Here is a 21,257-nt window from a genome sequence, read left to right as displayed (position 1 = left end):
ATTGCAGTCACAGTGTTTTATCGTACCTTTTGTTTTGAACACCCCTTATAGTTCGTGAAAAGAGGCAGAACAGCTTTCTCGGCATCGAAGCATCCACAAGTCATGTTAATGACGGAGCGACACTACATATACCCAAATGTAAACTTTCTTGCTGATGGTTCCACAGCTTACGCAAAGACTGTCGTGCAGCAAGCTTGTTAGACACACTACATGTTAGAAGCAACAAGGTACAAGTCGCACCGCTTAGCAGGTGCGGCTGTACCGACTACAGAACCTTCGTGGAGACATTGGGGAGCAGGTCAGGTCTTTACGACTGCTGGGTGGCGCGCGTTGACAGGTTACATCTAAACCACTTTGGCTGCGCTGCGCCGCAATGCGCCGCGGGCGGCGGATACTAAAAACTTTTATGACGGTGCAGGGCGGCAATGGAGGCGGGGTGGGGGCGGACCCTTTGTGCTTGATTTACGCCTTCCGCGCGGCGAAACCTTCTCTTATTAGGCGCGCCGCGCCTGAGTCACCGCGGCGGCGCGGCGTGGAAGCGGCGAGTAGCGTCTAATAGGTCTGTCGCCGCCAACGGCAGACCCACGCCTATAATTACCGACTGCCTCACTCACGGCGTGCAGACCCTTGTAGCACTAAAAGCCTGTCGCTTCAGTCCGGAACGGCGCTGCTGCTACGGTCACAGGATCGAATCCTGCCTCGGGCATGGATGTATGTGATGTCCTCAGGTGAGTTAGGTTTAAGCAGTTCTAAGTCTAGGGGACTGATGACCTCAGTTGTTAAGTCCCATAGTGTTTAGAGCTATTTGAACTAAACGCCTGTACAGGATCACCGTCGAACGACTATCTCACGGGTGCAATAACACATGTACCCTCTCAAAGTCACTCACAGAGTACACGTAAGTCAATGGATCACCTGCCGAAAGTTAGTATGTCTAGAAGCCACAATCGATGTATGGAGCAACTTGTAAGAACCCAGATCCAGCGCTTGCGCAGCCGGCTACCCAGAAATGAATGCACATATAGCAATCTCTTCAACTATACAAAAGAGGATATTACATAATAATAAAAACAGCATTCAGATAAAAGACGTCTTTCTCTGATAACACGTTTAGATTTTAAATTCCAATCGTAATATGCCTTATACTGGACTGCAGTTGTTGCCCTTCGGGTCTCTTTGGGGTGGAAATTCAAGCGTTCTCGTATTGCGAAAACAATTCACAATAGGTCACGCAACTAAATTGTACTCGCAAAAGGCAGGAGTGCCATCGGTACAAGACTTGATAAGATCAGGAATTCCGTAAACTATGTGCGCTTGTGAAATGATCTGACATTTGAGCATAACAGTTTCGTAAGTCATCTGTGTTGATGAGTTGGATAAATTATTTAATGAATGCTTTGATCAAACTGAATAACTACGTGGACGCGCTGAAAAGTTGTAAGACGTGTACACTTCTATTGTCTATTGTCAGACCACAATTTATGAAATATGTTTATATTTTATTAATAGGATTAAGTAGGAGTAATTAATATGTATCATTTTGGAAAGAATTGTGGTAGCAGAGAATGTCTGCACCAAAGTATTGTAGGCTAGAGAGACCGCATATTGATATAATTTTAAACGGGGTGGGAGAGACCGCGTATGGATACATTTTAAAAAAGAGCGGGAAAGACCGCGCATTGATTCATTTTGTAATGGTAGCAGGGATTGTCTGCACCAGAAAGCATTGTTGCCGGGAGAGACCGCACTTCAGCGTTCGTAGGAAGTCAGTAGTAAGCGAAATGTGAAGCGGGTCGGTAGCAGGTCTGAATCGAGAGGTTGAGAGGAGCCGTATGCTTACCTGCCACCAGCTATTATTTACAATAGGTTATAAACGGAAGTACAGAGACATCAGCTAACTATTATCATAAGAGGAACTGATATTATTGAATTATTTTTTTTTTGAGAAACTCAAGACTACTGAAGGTATGTTTGCGCAATGCTAGTTGTAAGATTACTGTAAAAAGTAAGTCCTATTTGAACGTTTGTAAAATCATTTCATTCAGAATATAATTAACTTTTGCCAGCAATATTACATTACTGATTACAATCCATCCTAAAATCTATCAATGTAAAACTTTGCAAAATTTTATTGTTGTCAAGAAATGGTTTAACTATGAATTACGTAACGTCAGTCAAATTAATTAAAGAATAACGTCAGCTTTGCTATTAAAGCTTTGGTAATAAATACAGCCACTTATTATGACAGCCCACCAGCAACTAATAAAGTATTGTAAAACAGTAAGTATATTCATGTCGCAGTTCGATGTAGCAGTCAGATGGCGGTCCAGTAACAGTAAAAAAAGGTAAGGAACAGTTTTGGGTTATTGCAGGTAACGACTGAGGGCCACGACGATGACACATTCTATGTTCCGTCGAAATAGTCAGAAATTCACTTTTAATAAGCCGAAATTAAATTTGTATGCGAAGATTGAGAAAGAGAATAAATTTCAAAGGGAAGATTTCATTTGTTATTATTAAGCAAGAGATAGAAATCCTAAGGGAAAGTTTCATAGGTTATTGTAGAAGGGAAGGTTGCGTAACAAAAGAGATATAGAAGAGACGGGAAGGTTTCATAGTAATGTTTCTGAATTAAAGCTTTTTAAATAAAACGAACGTTATTAACAGTCTACAACCTTATCTTCATGTCTACATATTTATTTCTGAGCATCGTCACCCTCGCGACAAACACATTTCCCCTAACGACAGACCAGGTTCTTGATACCGTCACTGTAGAATGTTTGACTTCTTAAAATTCTGTGCAAGACTGGAGCAGCAACCGTAGGATGAAATCTTTGTGAAGAAATAGTAACCAGCCAATCAGTTGCAAAATGGAGGGTTTATTTAAATCCCTTGGACTTCAACATTTATAAAAACGTCGTCTGGAGAAAGATATCAGCAACAACCTAAGAAGATTAACAGTAGACGCATGTTATATATGTAGGAAAGAATACATAACATATTCGAACGTATTGCGTTACGTGTTACGGCTGAGGTACATTATAAAATTGCCGAAAAGCGTCAGTAATATATATTTTTAATAATATGGAGGCGAAATTTTATATTTTACTGAACCTTTCGGTTGGTTTTAACGTACCTCCGCTACAATATATAACCTAATATTTTTGAATAAAGTCGTTTTTATAAATATTGAAACCATGGGCAAGGGTTTTAACAAACCTTCAATTTTGCAACTGGTTGGCTGATTATTATTCAAAAATGGCTCTGAGCACTATGGGACTTAACATCTGAGGTCATCAGTCCCCTAGAACTTAGAACAACTTAAACCTAACAAACCTAAGTACATAACACACATCCATGCCCGAGGCAGGATTCGAACCTGCGACCGTAGCGGCAGCGCGGTTCCAGTTTGAAGCGCCTAGAACCGCTCGGCCACAACGGCCGGCAAGCGTGTCTACACGTAGTAAAGAGTATGCTATGGAAAGTGGGCTTAGGAAGTGTCACACAAATCAGATTGCATATTTATCTGAGCACTCAACATCAGACATTCACCTCTGGAACGAATCTTTGGAGGACCATTGAAAAAAATTCAAAAACGTTGCATGCTTTAGACCAATGGTCGTCCAACTTTTTTGCGACACCTCGGGCCGCATTGGAAGTTGGTGGGCTGTAGCGGGGGAGTTTCTGTGTGTGGGGGGGGCGGAGGGGGAGGGGGGAGGGGAGCAGGTTATTGATAGAAGCTTATCATTTCTTGAGTCTACATATTATAGGGTATCACATCGAATATTTTACGTGATAAAGTAATTAATACTGGAACTATATACATTTTTCTGAACGTTTACATAGTGACCAATTATCTTACCTAAGCAGGTAACGTGACCAGTGCCATCGCAGCAGAATCCCACGTTTGTTTCTCTGATTTCCGGACACATGTTCTAGGCGTGTTCACTTTCTAGTATCTCAAAGGATACAAAGCGGCTGCAGCAGCCGGTTATCAATAGTTTTGTGTTAGGCCGAATACAACAGAAACGAGACAGTTTTCGATAAAGTAATTAATTCTAACCTGTCACAAATGGATAGAATGGTAGATAATAGCAACGTAAATAAAAGGGTTTAGAAGTCAGTTTTATCTGTTGTATTATGCGTTTATTTTGAAATTAACTAATTCTTATTGGGGTGAACATATTGCCCACTTTTCCACATCGGACGTCATGTTGGCATTAGTGAGCAACTATTAGACCGAAACAAATTTCAAGGAATACGTTTGTAATCTGAAAGACATTGTTCAAATATAGATACTGCACAAAATGTTACCCATTATACAAATAAGGTAACAAGATTAATATCAACGTCTTCCTTACGTTAGACTACTCAAAAACAAGATAAGCATTGTTGTTGTTGTTGTTGTTGTTGTTGTGGTCTACAGTCCTGAGAATGGTTTGATGCAGCTCTCCATGCTACCCTATCACGTGCAAGCTTCTTCATCTCCCAGTACTTACTGCAACCCACATCCTTCTGAATCTGCTTAGTGTATTCATCTCTTGGTCTCCCTCTACGATTTTTACCCTCCACGCTGCAGTCCAATGCTAAATTTGTGATCCCTTGATGCCTCAGAGCATGTCCTACCAACCGGTCCCTTCTTCTTGTCAAGTTGTGCCACAAACTCCTCCTCTCCCCAATTCTATTCAATACTTCATCATTAGTTATGTGATCTACCCGTCTAATCTTCAGCATCCTTCTGTTCGACCACATTTCGAAAGCCTCTATTCTCTTCTTGTCCAAAATATTTATCGTCCATGTTTCACTTCCATACATGGCTACACTCCATACAAATACTTTCAGAAACGACTTCTTGACACTTAAATCTTTACTCGATGTTAACAAATTTCTCTTCTTCAGAAACGCTTTCTTTGCCATTGCCAGTCTACATTTTATATCTTCTCTACTTCGACCATCATCAGTTATTTTGCTCCCCAAATACCAAAACTCCTTTACTACTTTAAGTGCCTCATTTCCTAATCTAATTCCCTCAGCATCACCCGATTTAATTCGACCACATTCCATTATCCTCGTTTTGCTTTTGTTGATGTTCATCTTATATCCTCCTTTCAAGACACTGTCCATTCCGTTCAACTGCTCTTCCAAGTCCTTTGCTGTCTCTGATAGAATTACAATGTCATCGACGAACCTCAAAGTTTTTATTTCTTCTCCATGGATTTTAATACCTAATCCGATTTTTTCTTTTGTTTCCTTTACTGCTTGCTCAATATACAGATTGAATAACATCGGGGAGAGGCCAGAACCCTGTCTCACTCCCTTCCCAACCACTGCCTCCACATACTTACATTTGTCCTCTAGCCATCCATGCTTAGCCATTTTGCACTTCCTGTCGATCTCATTTTTGAGTCGTCTGTATTCCTTTTTGCCTGCTTCATTTACTGCATTTTTATATTTTCTCCTTTCATCAATTAAGTTCAATATTTCTTCTGTTACCCAAGGATTTCTAGTAGCCCTCGTCTTTTTACCCACTTGATCTTCTACTGCCTTCACTACTTCATCCCTCAGAGCTACCCATTCTTCTTCTACTGTACTTCTTTCCCCATTCCTGTCAATTGTTCCCTTATGCTCTCGCTGAAACTCTGTACAACCTCTGGTTCTTTCAGTTTATCTAGGTCCCATCCCCTTAAATCCCCAACTTTTTGCAGTTTCTTCAGTTTTAATCTACTGTTCATAACCAAAAGATTGTGGTCAGAGTCCACATCTGACCCTGAAAATGTCTTACAATTTAAAACCTGGTTCCTAAATCTCTGTCTTACCTTTATATAATCTATCTGATACCTTCTAGTATCTCCAGGATTCTTCCAAGTATACAACCTTCTTTCATGATTCTTGAACCAAATGTTAGCTATGATTAAGTTATGCTCTGTGCAAAACTCTACCAGACGGCTTTCTCTTTCATTTCTTAGCCCAATCCATATTCACCTACTATGTTTCCTTCTCTACCTTTTCCTACTCTCGAATTTCAGTCACCTATGACTATTAAATTTTCGTCTCCCGTCAGTACCTGAATAATTTCTTTTATCTCATCACACATTTCTTCAATTTCTTCATCATCTGCAGAGCTAGTTGGCATATAAACTTGTACTACTGTAGTAAGCGTGGGCTTCGTGTCTATCTTGGCCACAATAATGCGTTCACTATGCTGTTTGTAGTAGCTTACCCGCAAACCTATTTTTTATTCTTTATTAAACCTACTCCTGCGTTACCCCTATTTGATTTTGTGTTTATAGCCCTGTATTCACCTGACCAAAAGTCTTGTTCCTCCTGCCACCGAACTTCGCTAATTCCCACTATATCTAACTTTAACCTATCCATTTCCCTTGTTAAATTTTCTAATCTACCTACCCGGTTAAGGGATCTGACGTTCCACGCTCCGATCCATGGAACGCCAATTTTCTTTTTCTTGGTAACGACGTCCTCTTGAATAATCCCCGCCCGGAGATCCGAATGGGGGACTATTTTACCTCCGGAATATTTTACCCAAGAGGACGCCATCATCATTTATCCATACAGTAAAGCTGCATGCCCTCGGGAAAAATTACAGCCGTAGTTTCCCCTTGCTTTCAGCCGTTCGCAGTACCAGCACAGCAAGGCCGTTTTGGTTAATGTTGCAAGGCCAGGTCAGTCAATCATCCAGACTGTTGCCCCTGCAACTACTGAAAAGATTGCTGCCCCTCTTCAGGAACCACACGTTTATCTGGCCTCTCAACAGATACCCCCTCCATTGTGGTTGCACCTACAGTACGGCCATCTGTATCGCTGAGGCACGCAAGCCTCCCTACCAACGGCAAGGTCCGTGGTTCATGGGGAAGACCACTTCTCAGCAAGCAATGGCGCTTTTCAGATCAAAAAATATCAAAAAATGCCCACTTTTCCCCTCCTATCCGCTTTGCCATACCTTCCCCTACTGATCTTACTACTTATTGGTAACATACACCTTTGTAGTGTGGCCTCACGGTGAAGAAGAGTTTCACGGTTTTTACATTCTCTGAATTCCATCCACACAAACATTCAGTTTACGATGGATGTTGAAAAGGTTGGTTGCCTACCATTTCTGGACGTCATGGTTAAACGCAGGGTGGATGGGTCATTCGAAAATTCACGCATACGGATCTGTACCTGTAGGCGTCAAGCTGTCATCACCCGTCACAAACTATGGATGTTCATCGAACGTTGGTGCATAGAGCACATGTCGTGTCTAATAAAGACAGCCTTGCAGACGAAATAGAGCACTTGAAATCGGTATTTCAACATAATGGATATTCTGCACATCAGGTCAGTACTGCTTTAAGGAGGAAAAAACGTGACCACCCACAAGATCAAGAGGATAAGGAGGTGTTTAAGTCCAGAGCATTTCTCCCATATGTCGGGAACATTTCATCGAAAGTAGGCAGAATTTTAAAGAAACATCGTGTGAAAGCAATCTTACGGCCACCTACAAAGACTCTTTCTGTTCTGGGCTCAGTCAAGGATGATCTGGGATTACGGAAGGCTGGAATTTATAAAATACCTTGCGAATGTGGAAAAGCCTACATTGGTCAAACCACACGCACAGTACACGACCGCTGCGTTGAACATGAGCGCCACACTCGCCTTTTACAGCCCAGTAAGTCGGCCATAGCCGAACATTGTATTTCCGCAGGACATACTATGGATTATTCGGCCACGAAAATCTTGGCCCCATCGAGATCCTTCTGGGATTCAGTTGTGAAGGAATCCGTGGAAATACGTTTAGCGGAAAATCTCATTAATCGTGATGGCGGCTTTTTATTGAATAAAGCCTTGGACCCATTGATTTCTTTAATTTCAACCAAAAGAAAACTTTTTATGGCTTCTGACATGTCGAGCGACAAGTAATTTTAATTTTAATATTGAAATTTTGCATTTTATTGTTTTGGACACGTCTGCGTGCATGTTTTACTTTTTTCACGCATTCGTTGGCGCTCCATAGATGCAGTAATATTGTAGAGGGCCTTGGAATCGACAGGTGGCGCGCATGCTACGGTAACTTGCGCATGCGCGCCTGCGGCACTTTTACGTATAAATAGAGCGACTTGCACTAGCAATCTCCTCACCTACCTTGGCCTCACCATTGACCGTCACCTCACCTGGATACCTCATCTCCGCTCCATCCAATCCAAAGCCCACAACCGCCTCCGACTCCTCAAACTCCTCTCTGGCCGGACATGGGGGTTGCACCCCTCTACCATCCTCCACACCTACAAATCCTTAATCCGTCCCATCCTCTGTTATGCCAGTCCTGCCTGGATATCTGCTTCCCCCAAATTCTATCAGTCCCTCCAGATCCTTAAGCGTCATGCACTCCGCCTCGCCTTCCGTATCCGCCTCCCGTCCCCCACGCGGATACTCTATGATCTCATTCCTTTCCCCCATCTGCTCCTATTCCTCGAACATATCCGCATCCTCTACACCTCCCGCCGTCTTGAACCCCCTCACCCCCTGGTTGCTCCTCTCCTCTCCCATCCCCGCCCAATGCCACGTCTTCACCGTTGTGTCCCCCATATCCTCCATCTCTACACCCTCCATCTCCTTTCCCAAGGTGGCTTCCGTCAACTCCCCCTCCCGGACGATGCCCTCTCTCCCTCCATTTATCTTTCCTATCAACTCTGATCCTCACTCCCCCTCCTTTCCTCTGTCCTTTCCCTGGGCTCCCTCTTTCCCCCCTTCCGTCCTGTTTTCTCCCCACTAAACCTCTCCCTACCTCCCTTCTCCCCCCAAGTCCTTTTGTATTCCCCTCCTCTGCCTACCCCACTCCCTGTCACGTCTGCCCCCCACCCCTCTTACGGGTCATCATCCTCCATCAGCTCCTTTCCCGGTTCCCCCCCTTCGCTTTTACTCTCCTTTCCCCCCTTTTTTGTTTTCCCGTCTTCTGTCCAGTTTCCCCCCCACCTGCTCTCGACTGTGGTGTCACATTTGCCAACTTTTTAGTGCAGTGTTCCAGTGACTACTCAGTGTTGTTTGTCTTTCTCGTTTTGCGAACAGAAACCATGCTGTCGCTAGGTGTGAATTTTATGTCTTTTGCGAACGGAATCCAGACTGTCGCCGTGTTTTTTAATTGTCTATTGTTTTCCCTGTCTGCTCCATATGTATTTTTATTAGCATCATCATCCCTCTGTTGTTTGTTTTAAGTTCCTCGATTTCTTTTCGCCTTGTTACTCTCTAAGTCCCCGATTTTATCGCCTGTTTTTTATTATTATTTGTTCTCCTGATCTTTGTCACAAAATCTGTAGGCTGAAGAGCGGCATACTAAGCTGCTGCCAGCCCGCCCCCTTCGGGGGGAATTGAAATTCAATAAAGAAAAAAAAAATAGCAATCTCCACATCAGAGGGTTGGATCCCCTCATTCGAAGGCGTGAGATTGCAAAGCCTGGGCTACTCTCAGGTTGGAATCTCCGTCTTCGAAGATTGTGTCCGCCTGGTCTGTCTGCCCGCCCGCCCGCCCGCCGCTTACTGCTGTAGCTGTTCGTTCGTCCGTCCGTCCGTCCGCCTGCCTGCTCGCTGTCCGCCACCGCCGCTACCGCTGCTGCCTGCTGTCCGTCCGTCCGTCCGTCTGTTCGCCGCCGCCTGGTCGCCGCCGCCGCCGCCTGGTCGCCGCCAGCCGGTGCTCGCCGCCGCCGCCGCCGCCGCATGGTCGCCGCCGCAGCCGCCTGGTCGCCGCCGCCACTGCCTGGTCGCCGCCGCCGCCGCCTGGTCGCCGCCGCCGCCTGGTCGCCGCCGCCGCCGCCGCCGCCTGGTCGCCGCCGCCGCCGCCTGGTCGCCGCCGCCGCCGTCCTGACCCTGGTCTACGGCCGTCTTCGTCTTCGTCTTCATCCGTCTTCGTCTTTGTCTGTCCCCAGTTTGTGCCCTTTCCTTTTCGTTCTGTTCGTTATTGTTTCTCCCTATCGTCATGTCCGCCCCCACCACCACCGCCACGTCTACCACCACCGCCATAGTTTATACTTCCCCTTCCGCCGCCTCCACCACTATAACATGGTGTGCCCAGTCCCACCCCCCTCCTTCCATCCCTCCTCTTCTCACTCTCCCTTCGCCCTCGCTCTTTGTCGCCCCCTCTCCAGCATCTTCCTCCCGCTCCTCTCGATCTGATCCTTTCCCCCCACTCCCCCAGCCTGTCACTGCAGCTCCGGCTCGGGTGGTGGCCCGTCGGGCCACTGTCCATGCCCAACTCTCCCCGTCACCTTCGCCATCACCGCCGCCACCGCCCCCATCGCCGTCACCATCACCATCACCATCTCCAGCACCGCTTGCTGCGTCCACGCCGGGACCTGTCCCTTCCCACCACCTCCCTGTAGCTCCCGTCCCTCTTGTCACCACCCGCCCTTCTGCCGCCGTAAAGTGCCCTAGTGGTACCGCCACCTCCTCCGCCTCCAAAAAGGCCCCGCCCCGTCCTCCTTCCCCCCCCCAGGGTGCCATGGATGTCTCCCCTCCGGGCCCTGCTCCCTCCGCCTCTTCCTCCTCCTCCTCCTCCTCCCCCCCCCTCTTTCTACAAATACCACCTCTCCCGTCCCGATCCTTCCCTTCTTGAGGCCCGGAATCTCTCCCTCCTCCTCCGCCAACACTTCCCTGGTGCACCTATCTCTCTCCTCACTCCCCGACGGGATTCCGTTCTCATCTCCTCCTCCAGTCCCACCCTCCATACTGACATCCTCTCCCGCCTCCCCATCACCCGTTTTGGCCCCAACGCCTCCCTCACCCCTGCTCCTTCCCCGTCTCCTACCCACCAACCCCAACCCCCGCGTCGCCCGCCGACCCTCACCGCCATGATCACTCGGCTCACTCCATCGATCACGGAGGAAGAGGTGTTGGCGGAGCTCAAGGCGCATCCCATGCTGGAGGTACGGGCGGTCCACCGCATTTTCAACTCGGCCGGCGCCACCCGCCTTATGCGGGTTTTCTCTGAGGACGCCCCCACCATTGAGCGTCTCCTGAAGGAGGGTGCCCTCCTCTTCAACCAGTGTTACAGGGTCGACCCCTCCCGTTCCCCTCCTCAATCCCTGCGCTGCCAGAGGTGTCTGCGCTATAACGTGCATCCCACAGCTGAGTGCCGCGAGGCCCCCACCTGCCCACATTGTAGGCAAGCGCACTTCCTCAGGCAGTGCCCTAACCTCCAATCCCCTCCTTCCTGTAATACCTGCCATCTTCCCCATCCCACCTACTCCCAAAAGTGTAAAGCCCGACCCCCTACGACCACTCCTGAACTCACCATCCCTGTCTGGCCTCTGGACGCCCCCACCCCTCCTGGAAATTCTCTTCGTCCCCCCCCCCCGCTGAGGATATCATCCGGTTCCTCACCATCGTCCTCCAGAATGTCCATCCCTTTCAGCGCCCCCACACCCTTCAAGAGGTATCCCTCGCCGCCCGTTCCATTTTCCACCTCAAAATGTACGCCACCTATTCCAACAACCAGGCCCATTTCACCTTCTCCCGCCTTGACACCCTCGTCTAAATCCCTGTCATGGCGCGACAGCAACGTATCCTTTTCAACAACATCCGCTCCCTACCCGTCAACAAGAACCTCTTCCTGCACACCCTTGCCACCCACCGCGTGGATGCCTTCCTCCTTAATGAAACCTTCCTCCTACCCCACCACACCGTCCACACTTTGCCCTATCTCCTCCACCGCTCCGATAATCCCCTCCCAATTGCGGGTGGCGGAGTTGCTATTGGTCACCGTGCCAGATCCCTGTTCGGCTCCAACCTCTCCTTCCCGACCCCACCGAACACCTGATCCTTAGTCTCTTCTTCCCCGGCCTTACCGTTACCTGCGCCACCATCTATATCCGCCCCAACGCTCCTCTTCCCTTCGACTTCCTCTCCCACATCGACCATACCTTCTCCTCCTACGTGATCGCCGCTGACCTCAACATCCATAGTCGTTCCACTGCCCAGTTACGGCGGTGGCATCGGTTCCTCTCTACCCTTCAAGGCGACCTCATCCCCATCCCCCAGCACACCCGTCCCGAATCCAACTCCACTCCCGATGTTATTCTCTCCTCCCCCAACCTCCTTGGTCGCATAACGGTGGATGTCTTGGAGCCTATTGGTAGTGACCATCTCCCTGTACTCCTCACCATTTCAGACGGACGTCGCCCCTGACCCGACCCTCATAATGACTCTCCCCCTAAGTACGTCCATGACTATTCCCGTGCCGACTGGAATGCCTACCGGGATACCCTCTCCACCCACGTCGATAGCCACCCTTTCACCTACCACCACCCCGATGATGTCACCCATACTGCCTCCTTTCTCCAGCGGACCTTGTCTGAGGCCGTGGAGGCCCACGTCCCTACTGTCGCCATCCACCCCCACCATCCTACCTTACCTCCACAGGCCGTCCTCCTCCTCCGTGAATCCCGCCGTCTCTACCGTGCCTTCCTCCACACGCGTGACCCGGACACACTACGACGCCACCGGCAACTCCAACGACACATTCGTACTTTGCTCGCGGCTAAGAAACGCCAGGACTGGCGACAGACATGCACCCGTTTAAATGCTACCCTACCTATAAACTCGTCCAAGTTGTGGACAGCCTTCCGTCACCTTACTGGAACTAAACCCTCCCCCTACTATCCTCTTCTCCATGATGATCACCCCTTCCCTGACACCCTTAGTAAGGCCAACCACTTTGCCTCCTACCTCTCCGATGTATTTTCCATCCCCGATGATCCCCAGTTCGATTACTCCCTCTTCCCGGATATCCGCGATCGAACTGACACCTCTGTCCCTCCCCTCGCTCCTGGTTTCCAGTACTTGGACAACATTCCCCACACGGAACTCAATGCCCCTATCATTACACAGGATCTCATTGATACACTCCGCACAAAACGCAACACCGCTCCTGGTCATGATCGTGTCACCTACCGTCACCTTCGTGAAGCTCCTGTCTCTTTCCTCTCCACCCTGGCCAGGCTCTACAATGTAGTCCTGTCCACCGGTTACTACCCCGACCTGTGGAAAACCTCCCGTAGCCTCATGTTCCTTAAACCTGGCAAACCGCCGTCCGCCATTTCCTCCTACCGTCCCATCAGCCTTACCTTGGTCTTCAGCAAGGTCCTGGAATCTATTCTGACCCGACGCATCCACTAGCATCTCCGCCAGCACCGCCTCCTTCCTGTTACCCAGTGTGGCTTTTGGCCGTCCTTCTCTTCCGATGATCTTCTCCTTCACCTCACTCATCTCCTTTCCGAACAGCTTAATTCCCGTCGCTCCGCAATCTTCCTCTCCCTGGACCTTGAACGTGCCTATGACCGCGTATGGCATTCCAGCCTCCTCTTCCAAGCTCCAAACCTTCACCCTTCCCATTAACTACGTCCGTCTGATCGGCTCCTTTCTCTCCCGCCGTCCTTCCTATGTCACCGTCCATAACACAGATTCCTACACCTTTTTCCCCTCTGCCAGTGTGCCCCAAGGCTCCGTCCTCTCCCCCCTTCTGTACCTTTTGTACACGGCGGACATGCCGCCGCCGTCAGCCCCGTCCACCTTCTCCAGTTTGCCGATGACACCGCCTTCCTTGCCCTTGCCCCCACCCTCCAGCACTCCCAACACCTTCTCCAATCCCATCTTGACCGGTTCACCGCTTGGTGCAACCAGTGATTGCTCAAGGTCAATCCCTCCAAAACCCAGGCGCTCATTGTGGGCAAAACCACCCCTTCCTTTCGCCTCCTTGATTTCTATCTCACCATCTATGGCCGTCCTAACACCCTCACTCCCACCCTTAAGTACCTTGGCGTCACCCTCGACCGTCGCCTCTCCTGGACTCCCCACCTCCGGACAATCCAAGCCAAGGCACGCTCCCGACTCAGTCTCCTCAAGCTCCTCTCCGGCCGTAGATGGGGTCTGGACCCCTCCACCATCCTCCACACCTATAAGTCCCTCATCCACCCTATCCTTTGTTATGCCCATCCAGTTTGGATCTCCGCCCCCCCCCCTACCTTTTAAAAATCCCTCCAAATCCTTGAACGTCATGCTCTCCACCTCGCCTATCGCATCCGTCTCCCCTCCCCCACATGGATCCTGTACGATCTCATCCCCTTCCCCCACCTCCTCCTTTTCCTTGAAAGGATACAGATCCTGTACACCTCCCGCAAACTCGATCCTCCTCACCCGCTCGTCTCCCCACTCCTCTCCCACCCCCGCCCGCTGCCGCGCCTGTATTCCCACGTCCCAGTCGGTCTCCATCTCTCCACCCTCCTTACCCTCTCCCAAGGTGGCTTCCGCCAGCTCCCCCTCCCTGACGATGTCCTCCTCCCCTCCATCTACCCCTCCTACCAACTTTGATCCTCCCTCCCTCTTCCTGTATCTGTTCCTTTGGGAACACTCCATCCCTCCCCCCTCCTCCCCACTTCTCCCCTGGGCCTCCCCTCCCCTGTCCTTCTACTCCTCCTCCCCTCTCCTCAGCCATTGGCATCTCTGTTCTCCCCTCTTCACCCTCTCCACCCACCTTAACCCTGCTTCCCCTCTTGGCAGGTCCCCGGACTCGCACACGCTACGTGGACTTTCGGGCGCCGGAAATCATCGCCATCTGTGTCTCGTGTGTGTGACGTCGTTTAGTGTTTTTAGTGTCCGCCGTCACGCTTCTCCGTTCACTTGTGCCATCGGATTCATCAGTGTTCTGTGCGCCGTGTCAACATGTTTTCAGTGTCTTTCTCGTCGAGTGTGAACGGCTCCGTGTTTTTTGTGTGACTGTGACCACTATTTTTTGCCCGTCACTATGTTCACTTACATTCTCCATTTTTTTGTACTGTGATTGTCAACTCTCTGGCTGAAGAGCGGCATAGCATGCCGCTGCCAGCCTACCTGTTTGTTCAGGTGTTAAAATAACAATAAAGTAAAAAAAAAAAAAAACTAGCAATCTCCAGTGTCAAACATTCGCCTGAAGATAGCCGGCACGGTAGCTCAGCGTGTTCGGTCAGAGGGTTAGCAGCCCTCTGCATTAAAAAAAAAACTGAGCTAATCGATCAACAACGAACTTAAACGGATGTCTTACGACATCCGTCCCGAGCAGATGCAACGAACAAAAGCGAACAAAATGAGATTTAAAACAAAACAAAAAAGAGAGAAGAAGATGGCTGTAAGGTTGTCAGCCGAAATATCGTGGAAAGAAGTCGATGAGATCCGGCTGCAAACCCGAAATCTTGTGGAATATACAAAAAGTAGTTCGTTGTATTAATTAACGACAATAACTGCAGTATGAAACACGATCACAGATATTTAAAAAATGTTTTGAATGTCGTTTTTCTTTTATTCATTCATCATACAATAACAGCCTTGATTTTATTTCATATTATTTGGTATAAACGTGTACCACATTTGAAGTGTTCATCTCATGCGCATTCAGGAATCCATGTTATGTCCATCTGTCATTTGTATCGCAGCAGCTGATCGGTGCTACTTTCGCACGCTCGTGAGTTGTCAGCACTGGAATACCAACAATAAAATATTCCTCCCTCTCATTTCTATTAACTCTGCTCTGACTGCGCTACATACTAATCTGCCCCTGACGTAAGCTCACGGCAGAGTTCAGCATCTGAATTAACGTTAAGCACAAGTTAAAATATTACTGTTTCTATAAGTAATTTTATTTTTCCTGATCAAGAAAAATACACACTAAAGAAGCTATTGTCGTTTTTGGAATCTGCTATTAGATGCTTATTACAAATTACGGCTGAGAACGGCGGTCCGCGAATACCTGATTAGGGCAACACACGGCCCGCAGGTTGCTTTAACCACATGCGAGCAAAGTAAGGTATTGGAAGGACGCGCCACGGTGCAATAGGTGTCTTATCAAGTTGCTTCAAAAGCCAACTGTTACAATGCGCTGATATAAGTACTCTTCTGGCCATTATTACTGCTACATCATGAAAACGGTGCAACTAAAGTCAATCTGGTCAAACACTACTTGGCTGGATATGCCATCAGTTAGCATTTCAGAACACCCGCATCAAATAGGTAGGATAAAAAGCCATCTACTTTTTTTCAGGATGGTCTAGTGCTCTCCGAAAAGCTTGTGAGGATGTTGCAAGGGAGGCTGAGCTGAAAAATAATTAAGAAATAATCGATACTTTACGCCGCTTCCGAGGTATCTAGTAATGAAGTTAGCCAATCAAGACGTCGCTCGACCAAATTCAAGCAACCTGCCAGAGACATCGGCGCCAAACGTGTTCATTGTTTGGTTCCTTCAAAACAGGATTAAATTTGTCACTTCCGAAAAAAACCTATTTTAATTGGTAATGAGCATTTGAACAAGTGGTGATTCATGGACCCACAGGCGCCAGCGCATTATGGCGTTTTAGCGCTTACAAGTGCTTGACTTCGCGCCCAGCAACCCGATTGGTTACCTTCAATGCAACATAACTTTGTAAACGGCGCAAGGCATCGACTTTTCATATTAATAATTATTTTTCAGCACTTACCACCCTACAACACCCTTACAAGCTTCTCAGACTGTTTCTGATTACCGTGTATATAAGCGGCGATCAAAAAGTTTTCATTCGAAAATTTCCAGAATTTTTGTCACTATGATGAAAGAGGCAATCATTCCAGCGATGCACCGGGCCGAATGTACCCTTTTGGTAAAACACAGGGTTTCGTTGCATGAAGAAGTCCGAATATGGCGTCGGCACATACTCGTCCGATAGATAGCGCCGACCCTTCTAGTTTTTAAGGAAACGAAGGCGTGATAATCGCATAGGGAGAGATGAGGACTAAAGGGCGGGTGCCCGAGTATCCCCCACTTCAGTTAGCATATTGTGTGTATTGTGTATTGAACGTGGGACCTACAAACGACGGAGAGGCTTCACCCCACCGTAGCCCTCAGTGTTTCACAACCCCACAACAGGCCACAGCAGTCCACCTACCCCACCGCCACCCCACACCGAACCCAGGGTCATTGTGCGGTTCCACCCCGAGTAGCCCCTCCCCCCGCCCCTGGGAACTACTAATACCAGATGAGTGTAGCCTCAAATGTTTGCATGGTAGAGTAATTATGGTGTACGCTTACGAGGAGACAGTGTTTGCGCAGTGATAGCCGACATAGTGTAAGTAAGGCGGAATAAGGGGGAACCAGCCCGCATTCGCCGAGTCAGATGGAAAACCGCCTTAAAAACCATCCATAGGCTGGCCGGCACACCGGACCTCGACACCAATCCCCCGGTGCGGATTCGTGCCGGGGACAGGCACGCCTTCCCGCCCGGAAAGCAGCGCGTTAGACCGCGCGGCGGGCTGAGTTGGCGTAACTTCTACTTTACGACATCCGCGTGTCTCAAATCACGACACGCATAGAACTTGGTGCACCATTCCGCAACGGTGGTTTTCGACTTATGTTCTGCCCGATACACATTCTTCATTCTCCAGTGGATGTCTACCGATATTTGTCCTTCGGCAGGCAAGAAAAGAAGAACAGCACGTTGGTCCTTTTTGGACAATTTGGTTACAACGTCGCTACAGTTCACGCTTTCACATTTACCGCATGTAGGTCGCACGAATGCCACACTAATATATTGTCAATATGCCAGTGATTATATAACCGCATCTGCTTCGTACCATGTTGCATATACGCTGCAGCAACGCCCTCAAACGGAAACTTTTTGACCGCCCCTTATAATATAAGAAAAGTCTACGCAGAGGTTTTCTCATTCAGAAATCGTGTCTCCATGTTCTTTGTGACTAGATCATGTTAGACTTCGTGTAAGACGGAGGGCGCGTAAAATTCGACAGGGTAAGTTACCGCCCCACGATATTGCTTCCCATGTTGGTCGGATTAGCACGACCGTCTTGCGGATATGGAGCTCAGTCAGCGTCGTGCAGGAACCATAGAGCCAGACGAGAGTGGCATCCGAGGGAACAGACATTTTGTTCCTACGGTCGTGCAGTATCGTGCAACTACGTTACGTGCCGTCGGTCGAGATACGGGCTTATCTGCAGCAGTATAAGTATCGAAACGAACAGTACAACGAAGTCTAGAGTACCGTGGGCTGTTGTAATCCGATCCACGAACGATAGCGGTTCGTGCAACCTGAGACAAGGACGGGGATTGCGTTGCTACCCGTTCCAAGGACTGCCAGTAAGCGCATGCGCGTTTTCTGCGCTTGAAGAAAACATGTATACTGCAAATTACGTCTCTCGCATGTTTGCACAGACTTGGCGCCCACCGGCACCATCAGTTTTGGCAACTCGCAACAAATGGAATAAAATTTCACTAAATAACTTGCTATGATAACGTTTAATGCTCGCTTTGGCTATGACGTTCGTAGCACGGTGCTGAGAACACTCATCTCAACTTGGTTGTCGGAAAATGAGTGACGTAGATGCGCAAAGCAAGCCTAAACTCGACCGGCATCGTTTGTGACTTCATTTACAGCACAACTACATTTGTTGCGGCATCTCTCGACACGGCAGCGGCAGCGGAGAGGCGCTCAACAACGTCGAGGGATACAGCAGTGGTCTTCTTTTTATACGATTGCCGTTTCTACGAACAGCACCAAGAAGGATTCATTCGTGGGTGGAAATTCCCAGGGAAAGAACGTTGCCACATTTCATTCATCATCATACAGCGTCAATACCTAACTTGATGGTTTGGGATGCCGTTGTATACACTACACTATCACTTGTGGTTCGCTTACGCTTAGCTGGTAATTTGGGCAGCATCCGTTACATTTCAGACGTATTTACAACCATGTGAAAAACCATTATCGCCGATTTCTGGAGCGGTATCTGTGCCTAGCTGTGCAGGACAAATGTCCACGATCATTGCGAGACAATCATCCTATTAGGTTGCACGACAAGACATGTCGTGGCGCAAACAATATCAAGATCTTTGTGCAACAGCGGCATTGAGAGCTCTTGGAACACCCTCCTTACTCAACGTGCAGGCCTTACCTTCGAAGTCTCCGCGTCGCTATCTTTAAACAACGTAGCACAATACACGTCGTCCGTGCCCCCACAACCCAATAAGATACGAAGGGAGTTCCAGTGTTGACCTGGCCAGCAAAACCTCCAGATCTGTCACCCTTCAAAAGCATTTCGTTTTGGAATGCCAATTGACGCACTATGCATCTCCCCAGCCGCTGTGACTGATCAAATCTGGCATAATGTTGAAGCAGCATGGAATCACATCATCGTATATGGCACTGAAGCTCGGTTCAACTCGATTCCAAGTCAAACACACCCCTTGTAGCCAGTGGTGGCAACTCAGTGTAGGATAGAGAGATGTACCTAGAAAATAGTGCACCCAGGAATACATGATAATTTTCGGTCGTTACTTCAGTCCAGTGACTGCTTTTCGGATCTAGTGAAGGAATACGCACAAGGTGCCGACATGTAGTTTCCGACATTTCCTACAGTTTTTGTTGTTAGACATGAGACTGTGTTCTGCGCTGCATTCGTATATGTTTCGCGTTCTACACATTTAAAAGCTGCATAATTATATTAAAACTATTTGGAATATATCACTAATTCTATATATATATATATATATTTCTTTATATAACAAGCGATAAAAACGGTGTCTTTTTAAAACTGTAAAATGGCGAAAAGTTATGGAAGTTAAAATATAAAATCAAAGAATTGGTGATTCAATTAAGACATGCGGTAAGTAGACAGGTACAATAGTAGACAGACAATTAAAGAAAACAGCGACAGTCTGGTTTCTGATAAAAATCACACCTAGCGACGGTATGGTTTCTGTTCACAACACTTAAAAAAAAAGTCGCACAACACTTAACACTCACTCAATCACTGCACTAAAAAGTAGGCACAAAGTTGATACACCACAGCGTAAGGCGCATGGGAGGGGTAGGAGGATATGGACAGATGAAGGGAAAAAAGGGGGGAGGAGAGGAAAAATCAAAGGGGACAGAAGCCGATGGAGGGAGAGAGGACACATAAAAGGGTTGTAACCCCCCAACAGAAAAATTCCGTAACCTCCCAACAGTAAAAATATAATTATTTATAATTCACATTCAGCGTAACATTCCAACAGATACACTCCAAAACCTCCCAACAGTAAAATTTCGTAACCTACCGATAGTATAATGTGACTAATCTCTCAATAATAAAAATGTGACTCACTTATATCCTTTCAATAATTGACTGTGAATTTAAACTGGTAAATTTTAGACGTCAGCAGTGCTGCGTCATGGCCCTGAAAGATCATTCTGAATAAAAAATGAAAATTCTTACCTCAATGAAGTCGCCGGATAACGCATATATATCTGCTCTTATAATAAATTTTTCTGCCACAGCCCAGTGCAATGCTGGCCGATAGATTTGTCATGTACAAAAAGAACAACTGATTTTTCTTTGCAATAATCGGGATGACCATGGATTGGAAAAATTAGTAAATTCTTTAAATTGAAATGAATGATTGTCAAAAGTTACTTTTTATGAGAAAGATTATTATTAAGAGATTTTTTAAAACATTTACATGGGACTTGATATAACAATACCATATATGCGTGAGGCTACTTTTACCTTATACTACAACGCTCAGGCTCTGCCATCACTCCCCACGACCGGCCCAGCCAGCACGATACACCAGACTGCTCGCTAGCAACAACTTACTCCTAGTGCTACACAGTTCCTACTGCAGTCAACATTGCTCTCTGGTCTGAGATTCTCTTAAACCTTACATATCGCAGGCAGCGCGAGCAATCCATCGAAATTATATCTTGAAATGGCATTACAGTGTGATAAATCGTAAACTATGTTCATTCAATAAAGGGTTTAATATTGGAAATATGGTGATTGCCCTTGCTTTTTCTAGTTCTCAAAGTTTCGGTATGTACTACATAGGGGTGAGGAATGCTTCGAATTCTATATGGACCTGCGTATAGAAGCTCAAATTTACTGCATCTACTCTTTCCTCTGTTGGATAAATAGTGTGTGCGTACTAATATTTTCTTTCCAATGTGAAAATCACGTAGTGTACAAACCCGTTTTTGCTGTCTCCTCCGGGGCTCTGCGGCACGTTTGATGTTGTTGAGCGCAATGTCAATTATTTCATGGTGACGTAGTCGACGAGATGTAGGAAAAGATACTAATTCTTTAATTTTGTTAGGTGGTTCAACATTTGTCAATATAGCAGTCGGAAATAGCATAGCAGATTCATTTGGTATTGAGTTAATTACATCCTGGAATGAGAGTATGTGTGTGTCCCAATCAATATGTTTTTTATGGCAGTAT

General features: G+C 47.4%; 1 pseudogene; it reads left to right on the top strand.

The window, feature by feature from the left end:
• Nucleotides 1–373: 373 nt before the first annotated feature.
• Nucleotides 374–21,257, top strand: part of LOC126188496 (secretory carrier-associated membrane protein 1-like) — a 154,569-nt pseudogene continuing 133,685 nt past the window's right edge.

This window comes from Schistocerca cancellata, chromosome 5 (assembly GCF_023864275.1).
Source record: "Schistocerca cancellata isolate TAMUIC-IGC-003103 chromosome 5, iqSchCanc2.1, whole genome shotgun sequence".
NCBI classification, from domain to species: domain Eukaryota; kingdom Metazoa; phylum Arthropoda; class Insecta; order Orthoptera; family Acrididae; genus Schistocerca; species Schistocerca cancellata.
This window is presented reverse-complemented; position numbering and strand designations above follow the sequence as displayed.